At 40.4% G+C, this 22,276-nt stretch overlaps 1 protein-coding gene across 1 annotated transcript in view; it reads left to right on the top strand.

Annotated features, from left to right (window-relative positions):
• agtr1b (angiotensin II receptor, type 1b) overlaps positions 1–22,276 on the top strand; it is a 109,501-nt gene that overhangs the window by 10,615 nt on the left and 76,610 nt on the right. Inside the window, exon 2 of the mRNA XM_069159462.1 lies at positions 10,508–10,550. The gene's annotated coding sequence lies outside the window, so the exon portion shown is untranslated. The remainder of the gene's footprint in view (positions 1–10,507; positions 10,551–22,276) is intronic.

Here is a 22,276-nt window from a genome sequence, read left to right as displayed (position 1 = left end):
GTTTCTGTGTTTCTCTTCAGTTAGACACGTGCTAACAAACATCAGACAGTCGTGTGTGTGTGTGTGTGTGTGTGTGTGTGTGTGTGTGTGTGTGTGTGTGTGTGTTGTACGACCTGTCAACCAAATCTAGAGAGAGGGCAGTTTCCAATCTTGGCTTTCTAGTTTTGGTGACGTAACTGTAGCCTTTGTTTACATTTGTCTCAAAGAGTGACGCTCTAGCCAGAGCATTGTGAACGGATTAATCAGTGCCGGAATAGAATCAGTCCGTGTTTTGATCAAAAGAAAATTAAAGTGATCCAATGCATTGTTCAATTGAGTGGTGTTCTCGCTTACAGAGCAGCTTGTAGACATCTGCTAATTTGATGAGTGTAATAATGACTCCTTATTTCACAATGAGGATGACCAGTCAAAGATAATCACTGACAGATTTAATTTCTCCTGAACCATTCCACATCACAATGTTGTTGTCAGAGTGCATCACACGGTGGGCTGGAGGTGAACGCCAAGGTTTTAATGGTTTTTTTTTGTTTTTTTGCAACATTAAGCCTGATAGGAACGCGTGTTTGGGTTACATCCTGTTTGCCTGCTCTTCGGATTTTTAGTCCAAAATAACCTTTTTAATGTTGTTCTGCATTTATAGTACGTGTGGTTTCACTGTAAATTGACAGCACATCAAAATTATTTCCCAGTGATGCAATTTAGACATCATTATAATGTGTTTGGTTGTCAGACGTATTTCACAAAAACATCAGATTGATGTAATCAGAGTCTGATGAGGAAGTCGTTACAGCAAAGCAGGTTTTCTAAACTTACTTCTCTTGAAAGAGAATTTTGTCCTCTAAACTGTGCTGAGCGTGGGTGACAAGTCAAAGTCTCAACATAGCAAAAATGTAAGAGTGCCACGTGATACAAATTTAAGTCTTTAATTAACAAAAGCACAAACATTTTGTTCCTAGATTCCACCCAGAGCGGAAACTAGTTCAGTGGTTGAAATTTGAAACATCTAGAAGTATTTGTACACATGAACACCATGTCAGCAAATCAAACAGTCTCACTCGCCTCTGCACAACCACTTAATCCTTTGGTTGCCTGAAATTCATTGTCGTTTTCCTGCTGGGCTTCTACCCAAATGCTTTAAATGTTTTTTAGAGACAAGGGGCAATAAATATAAGTAGGCTTGCTTGCCTGGTGCTTTGAGTGCAGATATTTTAAATAAAAATTCATTTAGTTTTTTCTTTCCATCCTTGTGACTAAATCATTCCAGAGGAAAAAAAAAAATGGTTGCCATGAATGAAAATGGAATCATAATTTCTCAGGTTAGTTGGCTTGTGCATGCAGAATTGATGCTATTTTCAATGCCATGCTAATGTCGACACCTTCTCCGCTCCCCACCCCCACCACCCCCCCCCCCCGCCCCCCATGCAAACATTTGGTGCTTGGTAATTGTTCTGCCTCACTGTTGTTCAGTTTGAATCAGATAATGGAAGTACATCCATCATCAGAGTCCAGTGCACACAGTGGCTTCATATGTGTTTGTCGTGAGAGTGTGTGCATCTGCAGACATTTTCCATTCATTATTATTCATACATTTCTGACACCCAAGCCTATTCAGAATGGCCTAACACTGTGGCGCCATCATCAAACCAAAGCCCTAATTCCTGTAGCAAAATGTTACGACTCACAGGAAGCATGCGGAGACAGAAACATATTGTCACGTGCGTTTTCGCTGACCTTTAACAAAGACCTCTAAGATTCTCTGTCATCTTGGAGCCGGTCGGCATCAACGCCACAATACAGTTTCACAACAAATCAACAGCATCCCGTGGAAAGGCACTGATTGATGCACGCTTCAATCCTATTCAACCTCTGCAAACAGGCATCACAGAAAGGGAGTGATTAAAAGTAAAAAAAAAATTGGCAAACAAAAACGTGATACGTAAGGTATCATCATAACAGCGCGCTTGGCACGGAATCATTTTCACCAGCTGCAGCAGCAGGACAGGTGGAAATGCAACTTGACTGGTGATGGGAGCCAAGAAAGACCTGGAAGCAGTGTGTGTGTGTGTGTGTCTGTCTGTGTGGGAGTGTTTGTATGACTGTGCACCAAGTGGTGAACTCGAGTAGGCTATCCCATGCTGTCAAGATTTTAGGGGTTAGCACTAGTAGGGAGAAAGAATACAAAATAAACTGGCAACATGGACATGGAGACAAAAAAAAAATAAAAAATACAAAATAAGGAAATCGGTCCGAGATTAGCTTCATTTGGTTCAGCTGTATGTAGGCTGTTGAAATAAAATGTTATGTTTTCATAAAAGATGCTAAATAACGATCAGCTAAGTGAGATGTACTAAATCCTTCCCCGCAATTCCCCGATGCATAGCACATGGTCCAGCCTGTGTGCAGCAGCTGGCTCCTGTAAGTATCTCACGGTTCGATTTTATGTCTTCGACTCAGAGTTCTCAGTTAGCTGAGTGTTAGGACGCGGTTTAGGTGAGAATAGATGAAAATCTGGGATGTAACAGTGTCACATTGCTTGCGGAAGCTGCAGTGACCTCTGCGCTCCTTTGATAGGGATGTGAAGACACGGTGAGGAAGCACCTCTTTGACGATATCAAATACATTTTAGGGGTACTGAAACTATTTTACGGCCACCACACGAGTTTAACAAACAAAGAAAAGTGAGACATTAGGAGATGATACTAACCATTACTACCGTAGCAGGAGATTGAGTAAAGGGGCTACTCTGTAAAACCTAAAAAAAATAAAACAGGCACACCCCAAGCTTACATCTTAATAATATTATTTTTTTTTCTGTAGCAGGAGAGCCCGAACACATTTCGCAGCATGGATTAATGTATTGTTTTCTATAAACATGTTGGCAACAAATCCATCTCTTCTAACTGAGTGACCAACCGTTTGACAGTTGCAACTGTGATAATTCAATTTGTCTGCTAATAATAATTTATAAATAAAATGCTACACATTTTCTGCATTATAAGACTGGTGTGTCCCATTAATTCCAATTGGCCGTTGCTCACTCATGGTTTGATTGATAATGATTGGCCCAAATTTGCTTGGTCCAGGTGTTTGCCGTTTATTATTTTCCCTCCCCCTCCAATTAATCACTAATTGGTGTTTCCACCTGCAACGGAAATTATAGCACAACTGTGGCCAAAAACCTCACACTGCCACTTTCTGAGGAAAATGTATCAAAATATTTACTGTTAAATGCCAAGATTTTTTTTTTATTTTTTTTTGGGGGGGGGTGGCATTTACGTAATACATCAAAAAACTAAAGTACATTTTTATGATTGCATTTATGCAGCATTTTCCTTTGTTGCAAGGTCAGTGTGTAGCAGAGAACATCTACATATGGAAACACTTCATTCTCACAGCGAAATGTGTTTGAATAATGTTGCATTAATAAAGTATTTTCTTACAAAATGCGTGTGTTTGTTTTTGATGAATCATTTTGTAATTTCTCTCATTTATTTGCAGCTGAAGTTAATCTAACTCGAACTCAATTAAAGACGCTCTCCATCATTTAATACCGTTGCTCCGTGTGTTGCTTGAACACTATTTACAGCCGAGCTCTGCTTTGCTCAGGTATGATAAAGCCACTCCAGTGAAAGGGCAAAGAAAATGTTAGCGCTCTCAAAAAAAAAAGGTCAAGGCCCTCCACGAGATCAAGTTCTGAAAAACGGCGAAGCTTTAAACAACTAACAACATCTCAACTCGGCAATAATTACAGGAATGTAGCTGAAATCTACAGTACAGGAAAGTTTGTGTTTCTGGAGCAGAGTGGAAAGCAGAATCGCAGTGAAACGCAAACCCACATCAGAACAACACTATTGCACAAGCGATGTTGTAATGGTGGTTTATGGCCTACTGGGAACCTGTCAGCAGCTTTTGCAACTTAAAAATGAATGTTGAAACTTTGCAAACGTTCAAGACGGATCGACCACAGCGAGACTTTAGTCCACACAGTATTATCTTAATGCTTTTATTATAACTATTTCACATGTTAATGTCAAATTATGGCTTCAGTCGACTGTGAGTGTCTGTTTACCCACAGCAAAGCAAATAACAGGGTTAGTGTTTGAGGATCACATCTGTCACATGACTTGTCTGCAACCACTTGTGTTTTTTTTTAATGTATGACAGCCCCCTGCCCTGCATCCACACTCAGCTATTTGGTATAAAGCCACGCACAGCAGTGGTTTGTGTCTAATGGACAAGTGTTGATAAGTCCTTAAAAAGAGCATCCAGCTGAACTTCTCTCGAAAGGTTGTTTCCAAACTTGTGCGATGTGGAGTATCCATCTGTCATCACTTCACAGTAAACTGCGACCCCGTCACCAAACAGATAAATGGCTGCATGTTGCTACCTAATGGTGAGTGCAGTGATTGTTTGAAAGCAGCTATTTCTGCAAATCGTTTTTAATAATTTTTTTGAAAATCTTAAAGCGCTCCTTAAGTTTGTTTGTATTTTTCTTTTCAGAAAATAATTGGCTAATGCTTAAAACTGCGATCTGTAATTGAGTGTCACTGTTGAAACTCTTGTCGCTGCACCACTGGCTTTGTTTATGTTTTGATTTATGGGATTGAGGACTTTTTAACATGAAAAACGATTGTATGAGGTGTTAAACTCCAGCAAATACTTCAAATCTAAATGTTTTGGATCATCGCAAGTTTTTCTTTCTTTAGATTTTGTAGAAATCATTCCGATTTTAAGTTGAATAAATAAACAAACAAGCTATTTGCGAGTTCATCAGAGCTAAACTTTATGAATTTCACCTGCTGGCACCAATAATGATCAGACTCTGCTTGCATAAATGTCTTCAAGCTTAATACCCTGAAATATTGAAGTGATAACACAAAGTATAAAGGAGAGAGAACACAAAAACTACTCAGCCACCTTCTTTTTTTCTTTTTTTTTTTTGCCTCTTTGTGCTTTACACAGAAAGCCAGATTGAATCAGGATAAGAAGAGTCCATAGCAACACATCTTTAAAATAGTGTTAGTATCAAGCACTGCAAGTTAATTATAACCAAAGAGTGTGTGTGTGTATGGGCGGGGGAGGGAGGGGGGATTAGGGTTTTGATCCTGAGTCTGCTAAATAAAATGGTGACATAGTGTAAGGTTTGAACAGTTTATCCCACTGGGTTACAGGTCGATGCTCTGCGCGAGGACCCTGCAGCTTTTGTTCTCTAAGCCTTTAAGAGTCAAGAACATATCACATACCTGCTCATGTAAATCACAGGAGTTATATTAAAATAGAGGTGAGATAAAAGTAGTTGCGTTTTAGACTTTTTCCCCTCGTAATTTAACTTCACCTCTGTCTCAAAATGACAAATTGTGTTTAATGTTTCAAAACACATGAATGCAGCAAAGGACCATTTATTTGCACGTCTACTTTTAGAGAATCTGACTGATAATATGTCAGTGACTCATAGATGATTTCAAAGTTGTATCACTCGTTGCTTTACGCTGCTCCTGCTCCAACCATGGCCACGTGCAGCGTTTCAATACATCACTCATTCTCAGCACTTTTGCTGATGGTGTATGACTAAAATCTCAAACATCCATTACAAAACTTTTTTTGTCTTCCAAACATATGTTTCAGAACAGCGACATTCATAATTAAATCATTAGTTGTACTTTCTTAAAAGTGTTTTTTTTTTTTTTTTTTTTCTCCCTCCTTTGTCTGCAATTAAGTTGATTCAAGTTGAAGATTGTTGCGTGTGCAGATGGTTTGGAGAAGCATCAATCTTTGTCAGCAGTGTAATAATGCAGACATTCCATACTGGGACACTTCATGAGCAGAGGAGGCACATGAGAGGGGGAGTTCCCTAAATCAAATAAAGGCTTGTGTTCTGGCTGAAGTCTGAGAACTAGCACCCCAGTGAGGATGCAGTGGGAATGAGATTATACACAGCCCCCTGGTTCCCCTGTCTGCATTTTTTATATATTACAGTTCCAGAAACATTGTTAAGATTTTATCAAATAAACCTGACATGAAATAAAATGCTAATCTTTGCCATGAACTGGAAGCATAATGTATGTAGTGACTTATTTAATTTGAACATTGAGGCGGTGTTATTGTTGCACGATACTTTTTAGACGAGTCAAATGTTGTCTGAACAAATAAAAAGTACCGTATGTAATGTGAAAAAAAAGTCTCCCACATCTTGATGTAGTCACACAAACATTTAAAATACATCTCAATTTATAACATTTACTAAGCGATCTATCTCTCATGTTGATCTTTCATCCATCTGAACATTCCAAAGCCATTAAATGTTGGCTGCACTTCTGATTCAAATCCTCGTGTATCCGGGAATACACGATACACTGGAATAACACACAGAAAGTGTTCCGGGGAGCTGCAGGGAGACATGGGATGCAGAACGATAAGACTGGATGCCCTTCATCCTTCTGTCTGAGTGCAGGCCTAAGTCAATTTTACTCCCAGCGTGAGACTTTCTCCGGCCCAAGTTTTGAGTAAATCCAATCAGCTGTCCGCAGGATTGAGATGTAGTGTGTCACTGATGACAGAGTTTGCTGTAAGGTGTAGATGCAGTCTGGTATTTTTAATAAGACGTTGTCCCATAACCTCCCCCTGAAGTAGTAATTATCATTTAAATGGAATTACACTTTAAGGCTGAATGTAAATCAAAAGATTATCAAGCAGTTGCAGTTTTCTATTCGTTTAATTCTACATAATTTGCTCCCCTTGGAAAAAAACGGACTCGTAGTTGGTAGTAAATTTCCTTTTTGTACACTGTTAACATTCCAGTGTATTAAAATAAATCAAATTAGACCAAACTTTAGTGCGTAAGATGCCAAATGGCATTAACTCAAAGTTGTGAGACATTTTCGAATTGAACACAATTCCACAAGAAAAAGTGTTGATATTTATGAGCCCTCCGTTGTGTTGTGTGTGTGGCGACCAGAGAAATAAGCTCCGAGTTTAGCATGGCATTGCTCGAGTGCTTTGGCATAGCAGCATCGCATGAAATCCTTCAGTCTGCCAGGTGCAAGCTCCCAAATTATACTTCCCCCAAATGTGCATCAACAGTTTTGACAGGCGGACTGTACGGTGCTATTTCACACTCAACAGTACTGCTGTTCCAAGAAGACAGAGCACACATACATCACAAATGCACGCAGCCCACCCCACACGTTTTCCTTGTTTTTTGGGGGGTTTTTTTTGGCCTCCATCCCATCACCAGCCCTCTCTCCTTCTTGTCTCTCATTTTTTTGATTGGCTTGATTCCATGCTCATTAGCATGTCCCATTATCTTTTGGAATATTCAGGGGAATGTTTCCAGTTGCTGCCATTCCAATTATTATAATATACAACATGGTTCATGACTTTCAAGTTTCTGGAAGTGCTTCAGCTTTTTGTCAAGGTCCTCAGCCACACGTGAGGCCTTTGGGTTTTCCAAGGGCATCTGTTCCAAGCTGGCCCAGAAGAGAGACAACACGGCAAAGGGGGGGAGGGGGAGGGGGTTGGAGCAAGCTGGAATGATCCACCTAGAATTTGTTGAATCAAATCCTTGCACCTGGATGTAATTGTCCTGCTGCTGTGCTGGGAGTTGCTACTTGCCACAACGAGACCAAATTAGTGGCCCAAAAATGGCGACCTGTCAAGACATGCAGCTTCACCTGGTATCATATTTTACCGAGACAAAACACTCCCTTTGCACTGCTGGTTAATGACTATTTTGTTTGTGGTCTGAGATAAGCATACCGTTCTGAACTTCTAAAATGAAGCACACAAAATCAAGCTGCACCACCAAACAGTGTAAAAGCCTCTCAAAGTGCTGAATGAATCAGTCATATTTACACAAAATCAAAAACACAAATGGTCTTTTGTAGTATTTAAGTCCTTTTCTTTTGTCTTGACTTCTGTTTTTGGTTCAGATCAGCCAACATCTGGTGAAACTATGCACCTGTATTATCTTTCTAGTTCACCCTATGATCACCACGATAAACGAAGGATTTACATAAATCCCCAGCATCTAAGACGTTAACACATAGTGATAGTGTATTTATTAGACTCTTCCAATCACTTCTTGTGCAAGATCAAGGGAGTCATTTAATCTGTCTTCTTTCAAATCAATAAGTTAAGCACACTATGGCATTACATGTGCAAACTCACTTATGTGCGCACCGATTGAGTGAAGGCAACAGAATTACATCTTCTTAACTAAATTATGCAGTTTACCAAGATGGCAAGGATAAAGAATTACAACCACGGGGGGTCTGGACAATAACTACTAACACTGATGAATCTCGTGGAGGATAATGCCAGGCCGAAGCATTCCTCTTGGAATATTAATAGAACAGCGTCTATTGATATTTCTGCATGAATTCCAGCTGTATATGAAGTTTATTTTATTCATTTTCAGCTTTGACAAATTAGTGTAGTTACATTGAGAAAAAAAAAAGTTTATCATCTGCGTTTTCTTAATGAAATTTTTAATCTTGGCAAGTTTTCTGTGACAGAAAAACACCTCAACTCCTCATTTATTACAGTTCACTTTGTCGTCTGTCTGCCTAGCAGTTTCAATCTGACATGGAGAAAAAAAAATTACACGAGGCTTTAAATTAAATTTGATTCTTACAGATTGTAATTTGGAATTGAAACTGGTTGTGATGTTTCGTATGGTTTGGAGTACAGGAAGGATTTTATACTCCGTTTCCTTGAATCTCCAATGAAGTGTTATTTTGGCGTGGACTTGGCAGGTTCTGAAAGCATTGTGGTCGGAGTATGGTTAGGTGTGTGTAGTGGTTGCAGGGAGAAGCCGTGTAAGCAATGTGACAGGCTCGTGGCCACAGAGTGTTTTCAGAGGGAGAAAGAAGTGTGTTTTGGAGCTTAAAGACGATAAAGTCTTAAAGACGGATAAAGTGTGGCTTTTGTTTGAAAGAAGCATTTTTTTTTCTTTTAATTTTATACCATTGTTGTCCTCTTGTTGTTGCGAGTTTAAGATGGGGGGGGGAAATCAACCAAAACGTTTGTTGTTATTTTGATTTTATTGCCTAACTAATACATTTTAGTGTTAAATGTATTTTCCACTCAGTGGAAGTTTGCTAGAGACATTTAAACAACATTTTACTTGCCTCTTTTGACTTCGCCGCATGCCTTCCAGCTGAAATCATTCCGACAGCCATTTATTTTACCATGAAAACAAGAGTTCTCTGTAATTTGTAGAAAAATATGTATCCGGTCGCCTCACTTACACACGATAAAAGAGGCTTTTCGAGGAAGCAATTGCTAAATCTGGAGTAATCCATCACAGTTTTTCTGTCCGTGCACCTGCATGGTGAGGGACGTCCTCAGGGGTTTGGGGCTGTAGACAGTGTGGTGTGTCGTCTAATGGTTGAATCAGCTGGCAGGTGTGCCCCAGAAGTTTTTCTGCCACCTGCACACTGGACAGTCCATAAATGGTGTAACTGTTGTATTGCTTAGCTGGACACAGAGATACACCTGGGCCGGGCTGAATTAAATGCTTAATGGGTCTGTCTGCTTCTGCTGGAGAAAAAAAAACCAACAACATCCTGTGAATCTGTGGAATCGGTTCTCCATATTTTCAAGCCTCATGGATTTTGATGAAGATAAAAACTAACATAAGGAACCGAGCCAAAACTAAGACCATTGGTCAACGTCAAGTTTATGTTTCAACCACAAACATTTTTATTGGCTGCAGTATGTTTGACAGTGAGACGATAACATCTGGAACAACTTTACGGCAAACCAAGATGTGAGCAGTAGAAGGTAGATATGATACTGAGCAACTCATCTGATGACACACACGGATTTAAAAGTCGTCGAAGTGGCTTTCAGCTAACAGCGTATAAAGGTGAGCAAAAAGCTTCTTTTAAGTAAGAAATTGACCCCTCGTCTCAACCAGCGTCGAGCTGCGGAGCTTGAATGTTCATTACGATCATATCAAACCAAAGACTCTCCACGAGATGACGGGAAACTACTCACAATTTTCCAAAATCTTCCACTTTACAGTAAAGCAACTACACAAGATAATGTAACAGCTCCACGGTAACGACTCTCCTAACTTCTGTTTTAACTGGTGACCTTTCAGGCTTTTTGGAAGCTGGATATAATTTGTAGCACCTTTAAACATGAATGAGAACAGTGATAGTGAGTGACTTGCCTCAGGTGCATTTTTAGTTGTGATAAAATGGTGTAAAACATTAAAAAAACAAAACAAAGGTTGAGAATTTGGAGCCATCCACAGGTGCTTCTTAAGAGTAGCAGGGGGCTTACGCAGATGTAGGCCGTCGTTTTGTAACAATTTTTATGAACATGGAATTCAATACGGCAGCAATATACAGTAGAGGATAAATCATTGTAGCTGTATGTAACCGCTTAGCCTCGCTGCTGTCAGCTAAGCTGTGTTTGTTTGCTATTTTTGCGGATTGACTACATTGGAGATTGAAAGAGATATTTTGACTTTATGTTTTTTTTTTTCTCATTGTCGCAGAGTATGCGGAGTGTGCTGTGAGGTAATATGGCGGGAAGTCTGGGTAAGTGAAGCTTCTTTGATAAACAAGCTCTCCTTGCCAATCTCCCAAGAAGGATGGTGTGTGGAGACTGTCCTCCTTCCAAAAAAATGACCGCATAGGTCTTTTGTGCAAGCAGCATATTATGAGCCAAAGTTAAACAACCTCGGGGGGGTTGTATAAATATAGAAATGTGGTGACTCATCATCAAATGACCTTTGACCTGAGAGAGTCTGAATTTTTTCCTTGGTTTGATGCAACAGTAGACTTGGGTAGAGGAGACCGCTGTTTACTTCCCCGTTTCCAACCACGACTTAGGACAGTTTTTCGGGGGAATGGTCCCAAGCTGGATATGAAGTGGAAACACTGAGGTGTGTGGTTGCCATTTTAAACCCTTTTTGCCACCAGGTCTCCGTTTGTCCAAATTCAATTTAAATGTATTTAAGAAATAGTTTATTTAATACATCTACACTATACATTATGCACGTTTATCATGAACAGTGCTTTTTAGCAGAATGATCAAATCACTTACTAAACAAACTCCGTCAAATCTTCCTATTGATGCACAATCCAAGACACTTTATTCTGACATGGATGCCTTACTTCACAACACAGCTCATTAACACACATCCACACGCATGAATACTAAACATTCAGTATTTACAATAATTACAGTATAATAATTGCAGTAATTACAATTCATTATAAAGATGACATTCTTGCAATTTGTTCTGAATTATCGTCTTAATAGCCTCATCACAAATTTCACATTCCACACTGTCAACAAAAACTTACAAAGTTCAGTGACTAAAACTACCAAGCTAGTATTAAGACCAACATTAAATTGATATATCTGCATTGTACAATATAGTTTTGATAACGTCAGTTCTAATTTTCTCAATCCACTACTACTAATTATCTTTTAAATACTAGAATGATCATTCATTTCGTCACCTTAACTCACAGACATTGTGGGACTTGTCTTGTATCGAAATGATGCGAATGTGTTATGAATACTGTATGAATTATTTGGCCCCATCGCAGCAGAAATGTGTGATTTAAGAAAAAACAGGCAGCGAAAAGGGAGGAGAGACTTCTGAGGCAGACTCCTGTGTTGACGGCAGCAAGTTTACATAAAAATATTTGATGTTTATCTCCCTGATGATATCAGATACAGCTAGTGCGAGTTTATTTTTGAACCATGTACAAATAGAAACATGGTTTGTGCTTTGTACACAGAGCTCCCGAGCCAGCCGTGGCTCCCAAGTGTGCTCTTTGCGTGGGCCAACCCCGTCTGCGGCGCATTAGTTTCTAGTTCTTGAGATTTAAACTGTGGCAGCAACACATAGTGTAACAGCTCCCCGGAGAGAACCAGTGATTGCACTCTAGCGCACGAGGTGATATTATGTTTAATGTGTCGGTTTATTCCTTAAGGGGTTCCCAACATCTGGTGCACTTTCAATTCCTTGAATGCTCTCACTTCCATGTCTTTCACTTCTCCCGAGTGTCATCGGTGTATAGCTGAGACCGCACGGGTACATTTTTTTACTGTTGTATTTCGCAGTTATCAGCGTGGCTGTCATTAACAATAAGGCAGAAAAAAACCCCACCCATTTCCTGTTGTATTCCCTCACTTTCTTGTTTTGTTAATTTCCTGCAACCTTTTTGGTATATGTTGCGACATTGCATCAGGTAAAACAAACAATATTTGCATTGCCTCTTAAGATACTCATTCTAGTGTTACCTGACGTCACAGGTACCTGCTCCCTGCAGACACCCTCTGAAGCCATCCCTTAGTTGGCTGTCCCATATTAGAGGCCAGCTCCCTGCAGTAAAAGACCCTGCCGGAAACTGGGTTTGATTTGTTGATGTGAGTGCGCTGAGGGCAGAGCGGGGGCCAAGCATTAATGTGATCGAGACAATAGGCCATCACTAATCAGAGACCTCAAGGTTGCCATGAGGTTAATTGTAATGCAGGTGGCACTAGGGGAGGGGGCGAATAAGAAATGTCGACTCCTTTACTGCCTTGGCGGCCATTGTGTTCTAACATTAAGCCCCGGGGCTAGGATTTGGCTTTCTCTCTCACTCTTTCCCCTGTGTCCTCTTTACCTTTTAATTTCTTATTATCCGCTGATTCCCATTCAACCTCCACGGGTTAAAGAAAACCTTTTGCCACACGTCAAAGGAAATGTTAATATTGAGCCTGTCCTGGCTGTTGTGATGCAAGGCAAACTATTGTGGCGCTCCACTGGTGATTCAACAGTGCATTTCACATTCACTGGAAGCACTCCTGTTGCATCATTATTTGTTTAAACTGACAGAAACAGCAGACCCTGCTTGCTTTTGTGTCAGTGAAAGACCATCTCCAAACAAGAGGCTGGTCATGAATACACAATGGGAGAAGCATTTGTTTTAGGTTTTGCTGTTTCTTCTGACCATTTTTTCCGGGAGACTGAACTGAGCTGCACTGAATTGTTTTTCACAGTTTTCCTTTGAGTGTTTGAAATGTGGGGGAATTCTCAGAGGGAAATATCCCGAAAAGCACTGACTTCTTACACTGCTCTCGTGTATATATATATATATATATATATATATGTAAACGTGTGTGTGCAGTTGGAGGCTAGCCAATTCTGTTTCCAACAATTTACATTAATCTACAACCAATTCATTTCAAAAGGACGTGATGGCACCCAGATTACTTTTATTATAAAAATAATGAGAAAATGTTTTGATATTTGCAAAATGTTATTTCCATTATTGATGAATCTGTCAATTATTTTTTTCAAGTAATCATTAGTGGTTTGGTCTTAAAAATGTTGGAAAATGGTGACAAACATTGACCACTGTTCCCAAAGCCTGAGATGTTGCCTAAAATATCTTGGTTTGTCTCGACCAACAGTCCACAAACCAAAAGATATTCAGTTTATCCTCATTAAGGACAAAAGGAGCCAAACATATTCACATTTAAGAAGCTGGAGTGAGAAAACTTTTCATGTTTTTTGGGGGTTTTTTCAGTAAAAAAAAAAAAAAAAAAGACTCAAAATGAATTGACAATTAATTGTCAGAATAGTTGTAGATTCATTTTCTTTTATCAACTAATTGATTAATTGACGAAGTGTTGTAGCTCAAATTTTTCCCAGTTCTTCTGATGCAGTCGACTTGTAACAACTGAAGCACGCTAACGTCAATTCACGCTTAGAACTTGGTTAAAGGAACAGTTTAGACATTTTGGGAAATCTGCTTACTTGTTTATGGCGTAAAGTTAATCAATGTTCACACAGAAGGTGTGGTGTGAGCAGCACATTAGCAGCAGCTCCACTGTTCACGCTCAGTGTTGACAGTTACGTAGCCTGTGCAGACAGGTGGATGGATTCAAATCAGAGTGTACCTGTTTTGTTAGATGCATGACTGAAAGCATGGCTGAAACATGTTTGTACTGATACACCATTAAACGAGAAGATTGATGCCACTCTTAAGTCTGTCCATTAAATATGAAGTTACAGGCAGCAGCCAGTTACCTCAGCTTAAGACAAACACGGGCAAGGTAAACAGGTAGCCCAGCTGCTGAAAGTTGTTAACGTACTTCCTGGAGTCTATTACCTGGCAGTAGCTCCCGGCCAAGGAATAATGCAGCACATGACCTCCATAAAATGGTGAATTGTCGTTTTTTACAAAAATGAGAAGCACATGAATCACTGAGCTCCTCAGGTGCTTTTATGTAGATTTGTTACCTTGGGCAGAGTCATGGTAGCTGTCTGGCTGGAGCAGTTTCATTAATGCTATGTAAAGAATACTGGCTTGGTTTCATAGTCAAGAAAGAGTTGAGACACACAACATACCACGGTTGACTTTATTATCACGAAATGAAAAACACACAATTCTTACCTAACTTTAACCAAATTGCATTCCAGCCACCCGAACACCTCTGTGAGATAAAAACATAGCACTTCTTTCCCTGATAAAAAAAAAAAAAAAAAACATTCACATCAATCCTAACCCAGGCAGCATTTACATTTCCCTCAAAACAAATTAGTAATATATGCACGTAATTTCTAGAGGACAGGCTTGGGGTTACTATATGATTATGATCAAACATCAGGATTCTTTATAGATGTGTAATTGGCTAATTAACTTAAGTATCAATATTTACTTTTTATTTTAATGTGTCTCAGTTTGCAGATTGGATTTGTCATTACAGTAATCATTTGAAATCCTATTTCCTATTCATCCTATTTGATTTAGTCCCTTTGATATAATGTCCTTAAAAGTTACTCCTCTTCCGCATCGGTCATCTTACAACTTTAAAGTTTGCCCCGACGGTGCAGACGTTATAGGCCATATTTCTCAGGGGAAACATCGAGATCATAGTGACTTGTGCAATAGTGAGCTCTTTCCAACTCTTCACATTTTGTGTTCGAGGGAGAAGGGGTGAACTGGAGTAGAGGGAGGGAGCTAGATTGCCTTGAAAGACAAAGATCTCAGTGTCTGCCAACCTGCAAATGGCCCTTGTGTTTATTCAGCTGAGCGTTGGACAGCAGCCAGAGCATCACTGTAACCCACTCCTCCTTCCACAGCATATGTGAGGGCAAATGCATTGAAGTTTGCGTTTGATACATGACAAATGAGATGGTATTGAACAGCGGGGGTGCCGGTAAGGCACGGCTGGTTAAGGTACAGCCGGTGGGGTCGAGCATGAGAGGAGGGATGTAGGCATAATATCCTTCTTCATCAAACCATCGTGTTGGGGGAGTTGCAGATATTTATGTCAAAAAGATGGAGCTCAAAAAAGCTTAGAGAAATATAATGTTATCATCATCAAATACCAGCCCATAGTTGGAGTAATGCCACTTTATGTGCTTTTGTCAGATGTCCAATCACATGGTGGACAAACCTCCCGCTGACCAAAGGTTGGATCACTACACTCGTGTGCTCCGATCACTTGTCTGTGTCAAAAATGCTAATTAGCCTCAACGCAGCCGGCTCTCCTTTAGAAAGCCTTTACATTTTGCATGCAAAAATATGCATTTCGCATTTCAGCTTTATTTTTAATCCAAGAGTTTCAAACTTGCACCATCCAAACAGTATTAACCTGGTGATTATACAGTACACTGGCTTTAAAAATTGCAAATATTATATACACCTTTCATCCCTCACCCACTTCATGTGACCAAAGACCTTGGTCTGACAAAAGCAGATAAAGTGGCATTATTCCAACTATGGGCTGATATTTACCACATTCATCCGGATATATGACATTGAGAGGGACAAGCAGAACCAGCAGGGCGATTAAGGCCCTAATATCACCTGTGCCTCGGAGACATCCGTGACTCCGCCGCACATCCACATGGGCAGGAAATCTGTCGAGCTGCAGACTAGCAGTGACTTTGAAATCAACCTCTTATGATGAGTTGCAATGTAAAGCACTTTGAAAAGCAAGATGATGCTTACCTGAGCAGATCATCTGTTGTCACTACACGTCTTTTGGGGGGGTTGGTCGATCACCTCCGTCAAAGTGTTTAGGAGGTGTACACATCAAGCGGAACATTCTTTCATCTTGCTTAAGGAGGAGGGTGGCGTTTACGCCTGCAGCTAAGCTCTGAACTGACACCTCCGTCCTGATCGGGTGGCCTTAACTGGGGGTTGATCGGTAGCTCTCAAATTCAATCAGAGTGGAACCTCGTGTCAGTGTCGGAGCAGCTTTTTAATCCAAACCTTTTTACCGCAACGTCACATCTTAGTGACGCTGTTTCGAACTCAAATCACAATCGCAAGAAACTCGTGAAGTTAAGGAAATTAATCTGGGTAATGAAACTGTATTTTTGAGGGTTTCTTAAAGGACAGTCGCATTTTAGTGACATATGATTTTAAAACAACCAAATCCAAACAGATGGTGGCTGAAGATTTTGTCGGTGCGATTTTCTGACGAGGAGCAAAATTTGTCTTTGTTTACGTAGAGCAAAAAAAATATTTGTGAGATAAATGGCTTTTCAACTTTTCAAGGGAAGAATGTATAATTGAGTTGTTATGCTGTGTTTGATGCAACATTTCTACTTTTTTAGAGCAAAGCAGATCATGAAGTTGTTGTAATCGACGGTTAGCAGGGATATAGCAGAGATCACTTGGGATGGTCGTTAATATCAAAGCATAAATAACAGTTAATAGCTCATATTTAGATCATTTTTCGATGTCTGGGGACCTAATCAGTGCCAAGAGTCTAATGACAAAACCCTGATTATTCATTACCGGAAACAGTCTTGTCTTTAAAACACCACTATGTCCTCATCTCTCATCTTAGATGTAACACCTATTGGGAGGTGTAGAATGTCTTAAGTGAGAGTGTGAAATCCTTTTAGGCTCAGTGATAGGAAAATGTGTCTAAATTCCCAACCTGACACCAAGCTTCTGGCACCTCTGTGGGATTCAGTGTCTGTGGGTAAAAGGGACGTCACACAGTAAATAACTGACTTCCGTGTAGCTTCTCGAGCATAAGCACAAGCAAGCCTCTATTTACAGTATATATATATATAGACTTACGTGATCAACTCTCATAGCATTGATTATAGACTGTTAAATACAAGCAAGGAAATGCTTTAAGTGGCTAATTGTGTGCTTAGTGGATAAATGAAGTTGTAAAAGCCCTGTGGCGCATTTCACAGCAAAATGAAGGAACAAGTAAGTTTCTTCTTTCTTCCGTTTACCTGAACAAGGGTGCGATGCTTTCAAATTGTTTGTACTGAGGCGATAAAAAGCATCTTATACATGTGTTTAACACTTATTCCCTCTTTCATTATGTGCGTTTACATTGAATGCTGCCTTGAATTAAACTATATAAATGGCCCTGTGAGGGGAAAAAAACAAAACAACCTCCGGGCTCCCTGCCTAGTCTCCACCAACCAACCAACTGGGAAGGTTTAATGCCACAACATGATTTGTATTTTTACATTTGCTTTACATATGATTATGTTATTACATGTTTTCAGCTCACAATCACAATCAGGTTGCATTACAGGGTTAGATGTAATCCCAAAGTAATACAAATACAGCTCACCGCTAATGATATTCATGAGGTGCAGCGTGCCCCAGTGCTCTGCCTGTAGCTTCTACCTATTGTTAAGCCTTCCTATCTTCCCCTGAGGTACAGGCTATAGTGGCAACAGTTAAGGAAATGGCATAATCTACATTTATGCATGTGGTATTCAAACACCATCATTGAAACGGAGAGTGTGCCAGGCTTTTAATGTTATAACAAATGTCTAAGGAATCCAATTTAACTCTTTAAGTAGAAGTATTTGATGTTTTCCATGAAATTATAAACTTAGACTTCATTATTAAGGCTTGGGAGATATGACAGGTGCTCCCCTTTTCTTTTGAAACATCAAAGCATCTCAGTCTGTTGTTATCCTTTGTGTCATTATTAAGAGCTCCTCGAAAGGACATGAAAACTCGTCGCCCTCGCCCATGTCGCTGCTTGACATTTAACATAAGACAATAACCTTCCTTAAGAACGATGCCGAGTCTCAGCTCCGACTGCATCAGGCCAAAAGAAGGCTTGTGTAATTAGTCGTGCACTATAAATCAAGTGGTGTGAATTTATTTCGCCATGCCCTAATTGAAAGTGCTCCCCTTTTTTTTTCTCAGCACTGTAGTCGGACACATAGCTCCATCGGATGGTGATAGATGTGGAATCCAGCGCAAACAGTTTGAACCAGTCAGGCCATGATTGATCAGTACCCTCTGGGATGTCAGGTGGATCTTTCTCCTTCAACCACAAGATAAAAGCCTTAACGACTCTCTAGTCTTGTTGTACCTCCCGATTGTGTGTTTGTGTGTGTGTCTCTTGGCGTGTCAGTGTTTTATTATTTCGCAGTGTTTGACCTTGAAGGTTCTGTATGCATTTGGGCTGTGATGTCTCAATGATTTCTCTTTTTAAGTGCCAAAATGTGCCTTTTATGCGCTATTGATGCTGCTATACACACACTACATAAATGCCCCATGGAGGAGGCCATTTGCATGAAAATTTAGTTGATTTATGGCTGGATTCTATAGCATTTTCTATAATCACCCAGCACATTTTTGCAGGGTCTTAGTAGTGGCCGTAGTGATGCCACAGTACAGTGCTGTAACCCAACTTCAAAGACCGTTTTGTTCACACGCACCCTGACAAAAACACAGGGTGACTTCGCTGGCTTGCAGTGGCAAAGGTGCACCAGCTGGGTCGTTTTGTTCTCCACTTGTGTTTTTTTTTGTTTTTTCTTTCTTTCTGTTTCCCCTCCTCTTCATCGTCCCCAGTTCTTCTCCAATCTTTTTTTCTCCGAGCGTTTGCTCTGCAAATTTACACTTGCTGTTGTTGATAGAATAAAAAAACTAAAAAAAAAACTGCGAGCGGGCGATGCTGGTAATTCAGGTTTGGTGTGTGGTATTTCAATGAAGTCTGGGCTGATTGTCTATAGTGGCAATGGATGTGGCTTTTGGAAGCGGAGGTGCATCAGAGGGGATCACTCGGCATCTGGCCCAACACTCTTGTGTCACTGTGACCTCCTGTTGGGGAGGCAGTGAGGGCCTCAGCAGGGGGCCTCACTGAAAAGCAACATAAATTTCAGAGGGAGAATCAATAGACTGTGAGAATTGTAAGAGATGCATTGGTTTGGACTCTCTGACTGTGACCCTGGTACTTTGCTATATGGAAGTCGTTGCGGACACACCTACAATCTTCAACAACAGCGAAAAATAACATAAAACAGCAACTTGATCGGCTAAGACTAGATGGTTTTGTATGTCTTTCAATTATGACAGTGAGGCCTGCAGGCCTGATTGTGTAGCACGGCTGAATTCGAGGGATAGCCTCAGCAAAAAAAAAAGAAAGGGGAGAAAAAAAAGTCTGTTACGTGGGGGAAACCTATTCTCCCACAAGATGTATAAATAGCCGCAGCCATGGCTCTGTGTGTCAAAGTTAGGACACTCAGTGGGGTGCAGACTTCAAAGCAACCAGGGAATTCTCCAAAACAACTGCTGGCAATTTCAAATCAGCATTCCCTCTGAAAGCAATGTAACCTTTGACCTGTATTCTGGCATGAGATAACCAGAGTAGAAAATGTCAAATTTAGAATATACAGTACAGCACAAGTCAAAAAAAGACAAAGACTTTGTTCAAGACCTAAACCTTGGATTTTTCAATTCAGAGACATTTATATAATGTAATTCATTTCAAATTGTGTTGATGAATAGATTACGTGTCATACACGATAAATTTAAAAAACAACTTTGGATTTGAGTTGAGTTTGGTCACACATTTAATCTGAAGAAAACACAAAAGCAGCTGATCAGGCTTCAAAAGATCCCCCTCTTGCTAGTTGGTGGGAAATGAAAATGACCCGGGAGGGTCAAAGGCCAAACAACATGTCAGGAACTTCCCCAGAACCATTTTAAAGCAGCCACAGGACAGTGAATCCTTTCAATTTTATTTCATTTGGAGAAACATACGCGTGTTATATTTATTTGTTTTGCTCTTCAGATCAGATATCCGAACTCATTGTAAAATAGCCTTAAGCCTATCCAGTGAGAACATGGGGTGAACATGGTATTGTGTCTTTGATGGAGTCGGCCTGTGGTGCATTGTGGGTAGTGGGGTGCTCTCTAGCCACAGCAGGATACTGGCGGCTCTGTCCGATTTTCAGGTGCTGTCGCTCTCTCCTCAGTCATATTAATTATGGGATAAAAAAAAAAAAAAAAACCTCTAATCCCTCAGCCTTTGAAGCGCCAGGCCACTTTTCAAGGCTGCACTTTGGAACAGGCCAACAATATCTTTCATACACAAACACACAATGATATAGGACACATTGTAAAAGATAGCAAATGTGCATTTAGTTTTAGTCCTTTAGTAGCTCGTAGGAGTATGATTTTGTATTTTTTAGTGATGAAGATCTTCGTGTGACATTTTATAGCCACTAAAACGATATGGATTATAGCTTCTTCTTTATCAGAGTTACTAAACCTATACAGAATATAATTTCCTCCCAGGATTACTTTGCTTTGCTGCTAGTCATTTAGCATTTGGCTCCTGCAACATTTTCAGGCTGTGAATGAAGATAATATCGACGTTTAAGTTATTTTCAACAGTATTTATGTTTCATCTCCCCGATCGCAGGTGAGAGCTCCACAAAGTGCAAGAATCATTCCCAGAACGCTAGTCTATGAGCATTCCCTGAAATTTACATTTTTCAACTCATTACCCATAATCTTCTTTTTACTAATCTTCTCAAAGAGTAATCTCAGTATAGCAACGGAGATAGGAAGATATCTTGCCCCTTTCTCTTCTATTAATTTGCTAATTCTGTTTGTTATTATGTCTGAAAACACATCCATGCAGATGGAAAGTCCTCTCCTCAGAGATCAAAGTGGAGTCCCTGCTGAACGGTTATACAAGACTGTCACCCCGTCTCTCGCAGCAGACTTTGGTCCGGTTTTCTCTCTGTAATCAGATCTCAGGCCTGCGCTCCGTGGAAGAAAACAGCCACTGGAGATTGGCAGCCCACAACAGGTTTTATGGCTGTTGTTTCAGGTGGGAGGCGAGTTAGTCGGATGGATGGATGGCTGTCGGAGAGATTTTACACTGCCCTCTTGTGCTCTGACATATACTGTACTCTCTCTCCCCTATTCACGCTGACAAATTTTTACTGCTGTATGTCCTGCTGCTGAGACGGCACAGCAGCAAAAAACAAAAGAGGCGACAGAGCAGTTAAATATTATGTAAATATCAGTGGAAATGCTGAGGGAAGCGTGGCTGGTTGTGAGTGCTGTTGTGTTTTTTGATCAGGGCAGTCATACAGTTTATTTTTTGGAAGCTGCAGGTTATAAAAACAGGCATAACCTCTGCATTAGTGGTAGGCATTCCTCGTTTTAATACACCGCCTGTGAATGTGCTTTCTTAGCCCTCATACAAAGGGATTAGGAGCGTATTGCCTTTGCATAACGGTTTTAAAGCTCTACTTACACCTCACAATGCTGCTTGGGCAAGCAGTTGATTTTTTTTCCTGTCTTGTTTTGTTCATGTTTTCATAAAACAGCTGGCATTTACCTAAAAAGATGCGTATACTCTGTCTCTTTAAAAATGAATGAAAAAAAAACACATTTTCTTTCTCTCAAGGAATTTTTTTTAATAAAAAAAATAAAACACACAAAGGCACCTCAATATTCTTTTCTATTAGAGCTGATTAAACATGGTAGATATTCTGAGCTGCACTCTTCCTGCCCTGCCACATGTCAAAAGGATAGAGAGGAGGGTGAGGAGGAATAATTGTTTGATCTGTCCTTTTGCCTGTCGCTGCCCTAATCACTCAAGACTGATTCAGAAAATGCAGGCTTGAATGTCAGAGGGCCTCCTGTGGAGAGGTGGAGCATTTCACTGGCTTTGGACAGCCGTGCCCCGGTAATCACCACTCTCAACCTGGCCAGGCACTCCAGCACTCCCCTGATTGAGCACCTCAATCTAACAAGGTGCTATTGCTGGAGCCTGAGATTCTGCCAGGTTTTGACAAACCAGTGGATTGTCCCCCCCATCATCATGGGACATTGCTTTTTCGCAGCTCAGCCATGCATGCTGCAGGCCGGCTGAGAGTCAGGCGCACCTGCCAGTGCATTGCACATGAGCGCTGCACAGGAAATTAAAAATGAGAGTCAAGGTTACTGTCCTGTAGGAAAAAAATAAATCCGATAATTCCACATCATTTGAAGGCGACATCAGCTTGTTTCCT

The sequence above is a fragment of the Embiotoca jacksoni genome, unplaced genomic scaffold (assembly GCF_022577435.1).
Source record: "Embiotoca jacksoni isolate LCO1_2020_lvr unplaced genomic scaffold, fEmbJac1.0.p SCAF_25, whole genome shotgun sequence".
Taxonomy (NCBI): Eukaryota; Metazoa; Chordata; class Actinopteri; family Embiotocidae; genus Embiotoca; species Embiotoca jacksoni.
Note: the sequence above shows the minus strand (reverse complement) of the source record. Positions and strands in the feature narration are given on the sequence as shown.